The following is a 9,426-nucleotide window of genomic DNA, read 5'->3' as shown; positions in this document are numbered from 1 at the left end:
ATTTTTCGGTATATTTCACCGTTGATCATAACAAAATTAGTGGTCGATCTCCTCATATCCCTATTGACTCTAGTGCGTGGGCTTCGAAGATACCATGAGAGGAGCTCTCCAATCCTCTTCCTCTATTTCGACCCAGTATTTCTCCATAATGGCCTCCATTTTGAAAATTGATGGTAAAGACCTCCTTTGAACGATAATCGTCCTCTCGGACGATCCTCTCAGAACATTGAGCCCTGTAGCTGACTACGCAATTTCATTAACATCCATATTGTTATCCCCAGTAATGTGCATTATTTCTACTTTATCAATAATTCTAAGCCAATTATTATAGCTTCATACTCAGCCTGATTATTAGTGCACTCAAATTTCAGCTGGAATGCAAACTCATGTCTATTCCTATTTGGTGCAATTAGGATGATTCCAGCTCGAAAACTTTTTGAGTCTTTGACCCATCAAAGATCAATTTTCATGGGGTTAAATGTATACAATATAGATCTAAGACACTTGAAGAAAGTTGATCCTCCAAGTCAAATGGATGTGAAATTGCGGTAGAACCGCTATTACTGAAGTATGGAAGTATGTCCGAGTGTCCTAGAGGGGGGTGAATACAACTTTTCAAAAAAGATTTTCTTATAACCACACACAATGCCTAACTTTAATCAAGATAAGTTAGGCTAAAGTTAGGCAAAATAACTCTATGGCATCCAGGCCAATAGAGGGTCCAAAACACATAGGCTTACATAAGATTTACATGTAAAGAAACAAGCCTATAAAGATAGTATATGTGATAGTATGTGGGAAGTGATTCCTATCACTACTTATACATTTACTAAATCATGCATCATAATAATCATTTGATAGACATAGGCATAAATAGATCAATGTAGAAAAATAATCTCAAATACAATCATATATAGTGGTTCGGCTACTTGCCTACTCCACTCTCGGTGAACGCACTTTCTCTCTAGAAGTGTACCGGATTTCATTATCCAATGGTTTTAAATTAGGTTAACTATGAACCTTCACAACCTACAAAGGTTAACTAAGGGACCTAGACAAGGTTACCTCATATGCTTACATAAGGCGACGAGTCCTACACAAGGACACACTTAGGAGCCTACACAAGGCAACCTATGCCTACATAAGTCAAACACGTCCTACACAAAGACAATGTATTCTCCCGCCAGAGGCCTTATGAAAAGGTTTTGGCGAGTTTGTCACTCAAACTCTGAATCCCAGTCCTACACAAGGAAAGGGCTTCAGACTCAACAGAATCCTTATACTTACAGATAAGTGAGTGAGCCCCTTTCTCTCATAATCTGAAGATCTTCTATGTTGATGAAGAGTCTTTAGCTCCCTTGAACTGCAACCGCTTCTGATGCTTCGATCATTGCTATGAGGTTATGAGATTTAGGGTTTGGTTTTTCTTTTCTATTTAAATGATATGTTTAAACACATAGAGAAGATTCCCATGAGCTAAGCATTCAAGAGTTTTAGCATAATGATTTTCCTACGAAGGATGTTGCCGAAAACTCAATGAATGATAGAGTTCATAATTCAATCGAAGTAATGAAGTTATGAGTAAATGTTTATGCAAAGGATTGAATGATTAACTCTAATGGGAAAGAGGGAATGAGAATATGGGTATTAACTCTTGGAACTACTCTCTCAAACTCCCTTAAATCCTAGCTAATTTTACAAGAGGCAAGCCATGTGTATTTATAAAATAGAAATCCCAATGGTAAAAAAATAGACGGAAATCTAACATTGTCGATGTCATCGAAGGGTATTCGATATCATCGAAATTTGAATTTCGAATGTCATCGAACTTCTCTGATTGCATTAACTTCCTACACAAAATATTCATTTGGGTGTAGGACAGATTCTTATCTGATCTCATCGAACATCCTTCGATGTCATTGACATGCACTTTGATGCCATCGAGGGATAGTTCGATGCTATCGGGATTCTTTTTGAAATATACACGATGGTTGCTGGACAGTTTTGTCCTTCATTTGATGCAATTAAACAGACTTTCGATCCATTGAGATTTGAATTTCGATGGCCTCGAAAGGTCTTCAATGTGCTCGAAGAAAATTGGATTTTCCTTGAAGCTTGTTGGACAAACTGGTGTTAGTTTTGATGTCATCGATTAGCCTTCGATGTCATCGATAACTTATTCTTGATGCCATCGAAGGAGCACTTAGAGTATTTTTGGATTTTTTGGAAGAAGCCTAAGGTCGATGCAATTGAATGTCATTCGATGCCATTGAACAACATTTGATGCAATCGATAATTCATAGCATGTTTTCATTTTGTTGCTGGTTAGTATGGACTTGCATTTGATGCAATCAAACGATGTTCGATTCCATCAAATATGTCTTCGATTGCATTTCAATGCACTCGACAAGGCATATGATTTTCTTGTTTGTTCCATTCTTCCTTCAATACTTAAAGTGCAAAAAGCAACCCATTTTTACCAGAAGTTTTTCATAAGTTGTGGGTAAGTTAGGTTCTTTTGAGGGCATATACCTGTCAAGGTTTGTTATGGGTAGATGAGGCTTAGTTTACTTGTTAAGCATGATCGTATGCCTTCATCTTTGATGAATCTTAGGCTTGATGTCTTTAACTTGGGGCTCACTTGACTGACAGACTCAACACTCACGTATATTGACAAACAAAGGCACTTTCAAGATGGTCGGCTAAGAAGTTAGCTATGGCCTGACCTTTTACTACCTTTTGAGGAATATAACAAAGATCATATTCAGACAGAGCCAAAACCATTTTCCAATTCGACCATTCAAAATTGATTGATTCAATATGTATTTCACAAAACTGATCATTGCTTTTACATTCACTCTTTCGGCCAATAAATAATGGCTTAATTTAGTAGCCACGAAGTACAATGATAAGAACAACTTTTCTATGGAAGAATAATGTCTCTCGGTATTGAGGAGTGTTTGACTCAAATAATAGACTGTACGCTCTTTCTGGTCGTTATCATCTTGGGCTAGGAGAGCTCTGACCGATTCTATCGATGCTGCAACATACAGCGTAAGCGGTTGACCTTCAACTGGCGACATTAACAGTAGTGGCTTCATCAAATATTCCTTAATCTTCTCGAAAGCCCACCAATGCTCTGACTCCCATTTAAATTTGATCTACTGCTTTAATTTTACTAATGGAGAAAATACACTAGTCTTCCCTGCATAAATCTCCGCATGAAGTTAACCTAACCAAGAAACCATTGTAGTTCCGATTTGTTCCTCAATGGATGAGCATTTATAATCATTCGGCCTTGTTCCGATTCACCTTGATTCCTCGCTGGTGCACCAAAAATCCCAAGAAATTACCAACTGAGACCCCAAGCGCACACTTGGGAGAATTCATTTTTAGCTTATGAAGCCTCATTCGCTTAAACGATTTATTCAAATGAGCACGATGACTCTCTACGCCAGCCCGACTTTACTACTACATCGTCGATGTAAACCTCTATAAATTGGCCGATCATATCATGAAATATGGCATTCATTGTCTTCTAATATGTAGCCCGTGCATTCATAAGCCCAAAGGGCATCACCACCCAGCAATAGGTCCCTAGAGGGCTTAGGTGCCTAAATGTCGTTTTTGGCACATCATCTAGTGCTATATAAATTTGATTGTACTTGGAATGGCCATCCATGAAAGACAACTCGATATCCAGCAGCCCTATCGATCAACTGATCTGCAACCAGCATTGGATATTAGTCCTTTGGCATTCCTAGATTTAAATTTCATAAGCCAATGCGAACTCACAACTTACCATTCTTTTTCAAGACTGGGACCACATTCGAGATCCACTCGGCATACTTAATGAGCCTGACGAAGCCAACCTTTAATGGTCGTTCGATCTCTTTTTTTACTTTTGAGTTACTTTTGCTGTCATCTGCCTCACAAGTTGTTTATGTAGCCGATACACTTCTTTTATATGTAACATGTGCTCAACCAAGCCCTAATCTAGTCCTGATATCTCATGATAATCCCATGCAAAGGAATCGGTGTTCACTCCCCAAGTATAAGGTTGTGATGTAGTAATAAACTCGGTAAGACCGAGGTCGAATCTACAGGGACTGAAACTTGTACGTTTCCTGAAACTAACTAGAAATAGAACTAGCCTAAGATGCAATCTAAATCAAATATAAATTGATGAATAATGGTGAGAGATTAATGTAAAACTTAAGGAATTTAGAGGAGTGAAAACTAGGGATTCAGAGGATCCACTTGTAGGGATCAGGGAGATCTTATGCCTGCATAAGGAATTATGAAATTTAAATTGAACTTTACTTAATCTGGTTTTCAAGAGATGAAAGGTATATGAATTAGAATGGATTCTATCATCTAACCATGCCCAGGAGACAAAGTAAACAACAAGATTAAACTAATTACCAACCAATCAACAGTGCATGAAAGTTAGGAAGGGTATCATCATCCAACCATGCCTAGGAGACGATGGTGAACAACAGGGCTTCCTGACGTCATAAACATTAAAAAGGGAAAAAGAAATATTCAAAGCCATTGCAGACCCATTGTAATTTTAGTCACAACAGATCATTAAAGACTAAGAAAAACATTCCTTTAATAATCAACACAAATCAAATTCAGTTTATGAATTTAAGTTAAAAGCTTGAAATAGTATCTCCCATCTCGCTACAGGCTTCACCTCTTAGCCCTAGCTAAGGGGTTTAGCCACACATAAATGGGCTAAAATAAACAAATAAACAAATAAACAAAAGAAAAAGAATAGGAAAGAAAAACCACAGCAAGGAAAGTAAAAAAAAACTTCTCTCTCTCCTCCTTGTCTTCACGTTCCCATCTCCCTTTCAATCATCCTCCTTGTTCCAGCCAAGCCAAACTCACGTGCCACCTCTCCCCCTCTCTCTTGGCCTCCACGGCTGCCCATGCCAAACTTCCCTCCACACGCTCCAGCCGTCCGCCTCAAAATTACCTCTTCTCTCCCGCACGTCTCCTCCTTTTTAAAGATGAAAGGACTCCTTTGGAGCTGCTGTGGAGTCCCAAAAGAAATAGGCTGCGGAAGAGGTCTTTACGCACAGCAGTTCACCGAACTGGAAAGTCGATGGTGTGAATGACCCTTACGCAGTCAAATTCGGAGCCTCCAAACTCCCATTTTCCTTGCAATCTGTCCGTAAAATCAACATCCCTTGGGACGTTTTTGAATGAGCTACATGATGGACGGATCAGATCTTCTATCCGATCATTGCCATGATCGTGCAATGGCCAAAAAAGGAACCCCCAGTGTCCGGCGCTAAAACAGGGATTGCGTATGGCACTTGCGCTGTTTCGATGGTGGGGCCCAAAATCAGTGTCAGACGAGAAATCCACCACGTCCATTGTGTTCTCCTCGGAAAACCGTTCGGGACAGGCTGATTGGTCTCGAGTTTGATGCGGCCCATGGTACCAGATCTTCTAGTCGTCTGTCCTCCGTTTGAATGGTTGAAATCCGCTTCATGCAATCTTTTATAATTCCTCCACCTAGGAGAGGGTCAAGCCACCCCTCTAGGACACTTTGGACGGTCCAGATCATGAAAAAGGATGATGGATGAAGCTCACTGTAAAAACCCAATCGACGTTTTTTTACTATTGGCATGTTTTGTACAAAAAATTGGTGGGGCCCACTTATGATGACATTCTTGGAGATCCACTCCCTCCATCAGCTCCTATACATAGTGTTAGCCCATGGTTTCCAGTTTAAAGTAGATCTGACTTCAAGGTGGGCCACACGCTTAACCAATGTATGGACAACATTCACCGTTTAAAAAAAACAATGGGCTTCACGTAAGCCATGCATGGCACATCTATTTACAGATTTGCCATTCTATTTTGTTATATCTTCTACCGTCAGTATCTCCTGATTGCACCATCCAAAAGAAGTGAAATTTGACAAATATCCACCGTTTTTCGTGCTCTTTTCATCAGTTCAGTTTGGGTCCAGATCTCCCAAGGATGTCCAAGATGCTTTCTTAATGGTTATTATCCGCTGATCTCTCTATTGGGCCACTTCCACAAGGATCTAATAGCTGAAATTTGACGTGTACGGTTAATTTATGGTCCTCAGGCCATGTATGAAGTTTCGAGCCGAGTGGATGGTGGAAACCCTGTGATCTTGCATTCTGACTAACTTTCAGGCCACTTGAGCTTCAGTTTCTCAATTTTCTCGGATCTCTGGCGTATATATCCATCGATCTCGGTCCCCTGGAGTCCATTCCTTGCTCTGGTGACTTCGGAGCGTTAAATCCATGCTTTTAATACTCTTTTTCAATCAAAGCTCCTTATTACAGACTGCAACAAAAACACGATTAAATTATAATATTAGGCATTATCGTGTACGTAAAATCAGGCAATAATCGGGGTCTGATATCTCATGATAATCCCATGCAAAGGAATCGGCAAACTCTTTAAGAAAATTGGTCAATTCCAATTTGTCTTGGGACCTGAGTAGCCTGCTAATAAACGTAGGCTTTGGGTCTTGTTCAGTCCCTAGGTTCACCTTTACTAAGGGGTCTTTAACATGGGCATGAGAATCTTCAAGCTAATCAGGGGCCTCCCTAAGTTCCACATCTTTTTCCTCGATCAAGACATTTGCATTGGCCATATTTACGAAACAGCCATCGTTAACATCCTTCAGGCTTTTTTCTAACCTTCTTATTCTGGCCGCGAAATCGGTCTTACGTTGGATATCTTTCATCGTACTAATCATGAGATTTCTTCGATGGTACAGTATGAAATTAATTGAAAAGGAATAGTGTCCCTCGGTAGGTTATCGACCAGACGGATTACTTCCATGATATCTTGCACAATGCCATCTGGATTCTTCTTTACAAACGTTCCAGTCTGTCAGCCATGATTATTCCTTTCGATGAACTGAATTGGCCCTAGTTCCTTGCCATAATAATAGACTTTATTTGGATTCAAAGTGGCCAAGAAGAGTTTATGAAGAGTTTATTATCGGCCAAAACCAATTCAACTTTAACCCGGTTCCAGAAGATTATGAGCTAGTATAAAGATGATGGAATACATGTAAACGAATGAATCTAGTCCCTACCAAGCAGAGTATTATAGTTGGATGAGGTATCGACCATAAAAAATGGGGCTAACACTATTTTAGTTCCAAAAGTCAGGTCGACTAGAAAAACTTTATACGTATTTTAACGTGACTAGTGAAATTACTGATAGTGACCTTTAATGGGATCAAGTCGGCCGCTGTCTTTCCCAATTTTGATATCATTCTTAATGGTAGAAGATTGACGGCAACCCCATTGTCAACAAGAATCCTAGTGACCAGGAAACCTTTACGATGAGTCGATATATATAATGGCTTGAGATGTAGCGTCATGCCATTTATTTGCCTTTCTATGACTACTCTTTCTAATGTAGTCCCTGATTCCACTATAACGATGTTCATATATGAGTCGTTTCATCCACTCCTAGTCTCCCTTCAATACTTTCCTCCAATGGAAAAGGAGCATGCTTATTACCACATGAGAACTGAATTTCTCTACATCACCCGCCATCTTACTTGACTGGGCCGGCTTGGCTTGGAAAGAAGGCAAAGTAGGTACTATATTACAATGAAAAACAATGGATGACAATGTCCCAAATACAATCTCTAAATTCAGACATTACCCCCCTAGTGTTTCTGGGTCATCTTGCATATTGGACTTTTTGTTAATATACTCAGTGTTCTTGTTGGCCTCAACACCGGATAATGTGGTCGTAGGTGAGATAAATTACAACACTTCAACGATTGCCACTGGTTCATTTACTAGCCACTCATCCTCTGGGAAACATTCATCACTAAGATAATTAGATAGATGATCACAGTCATCCTTATCCCCCCGAACCAACCTACCCACAAGGTTGGGTGAGAATGTCTATATCCTGATTACATAACATAGGCGGTAAAACTGCCTTAACCGTGTTGACGACTAATTATTCTTCCAACAGAGGGATTCTTTAGAATGGTCACAGTTACACTACTTCTAGTCGAGGCATGACCTTGACCCTTGCTGACTCTTTCCTCATGGCTGATTTGCGTCTCTGCCAACGAGATTTCTAAGTTCGAGTCATTGCTTCTGGCACCGTTGGGAATTTTGGATGCATGACTCGTTTTCACACTCTTTTCTAGCTTGGTGGAGGTATAACCATCCCTTGATTTGACACTCTATCTTGGGAGTAGCGATCAAGAGGTGAAGGCATCCTTTGTGGCCAATATCGACTACTTCCTTCAACCCTTCTTGGGTCCATGTATCAGCCTTGCATCCTTGGTCTATAAGGGTCTCCCTAACTCAGAATAGTCCTTCTGGCACATCAGTTGCCTAATTGTGAGCCTCAACCGTCTTGCTGAAACGTGTTCAGCTGCATGGCTATCAAGTGGGGAGGAGGTTGACATAGCCCTTGCCTTGGTTATTGTGATGCACCTTCATGATTAGTTGGACCAAGATCAACCCTCAATCGTGGTTGATTAACCCATCTTAGATTTTTCGTAACCATATTGACCTCAAGATTAGGTGGGAATGATCGGTATCGATCAACATCGCTTCCTTACCCTTCTTGGGAAACTTCAGCAACCCTGATCGATGTGTTCTTGAACCACATTCCTAAATACAACACATTTGTTAGTTGAATGGGAACGAGTTTCGTGCCATTTATAATATTCAATTTTTTACAATTCGTCGGCCAAAGGTATTTTATGGTTTATGGGAATCTTAATAAACTTTTTTGCTAACAAAAATTTGAATATATCATCAGTTCATGTGATATCAAAAGTGTATAATTTTTTTGTGTTGTTTTTTTTTTTTTTTTTTTTTTTTTTGGTGTTTAACACAGTCAATTTTGCCTTAACCAGCACCGAGAATATGAGTGGCTTTTTAGCCACTACTTTGGCAATTGGGCCACATAATTTAGGTTATAGTATATGTCCTAATTGATAAGTTCCTTTGCCTAGAACTCTCCTGAAGAGGCTCTTCATGCTTGGAGACCTTCTTAGTAAGATCATATATGTCCATGAAATCCATTCCAATGAATTTCTTATGAGTTTGCATTCAAAATCATCTTGTACTAGCTGTATAAATTCGACTTCGATCATAACAACCTTACACTAGCTTTTCACTCTTTTAAACTAGGCAATATAGCTCTCGCAAATTTCTCGGGGTAGTTGTCAGAAATGGGCAAAATCGGACATGGTTATTTCCCTATTCTTAGAGAAAAATTGAGCATGAAAATTTTCTTCCATTTCTTGCCAAGTAGAAATTGAATTTGGCAATAAGTTGGAATACCATGTGAAAGCTGCTTTATTAGCGAATGGTCGAATACTTGCAGCTTATGCTAGTCGTCATTGCTAGCTCCCCACACTACATGGTGAATTGACCA

Source organism: Magnolia sinica, chromosome 11 (genome assembly GCF_029962835.1).
Source record: "Magnolia sinica isolate HGM2019 chromosome 11, MsV1, whole genome shotgun sequence".
NCBI classification, from domain to species: domain Eukaryota; kingdom Viridiplantae; phylum Streptophyta; class Magnoliopsida; order Magnoliales; family Magnoliaceae; genus Magnolia; species Magnolia sinica.
This window is presented reverse-complemented; position numbering follows the sequence as displayed.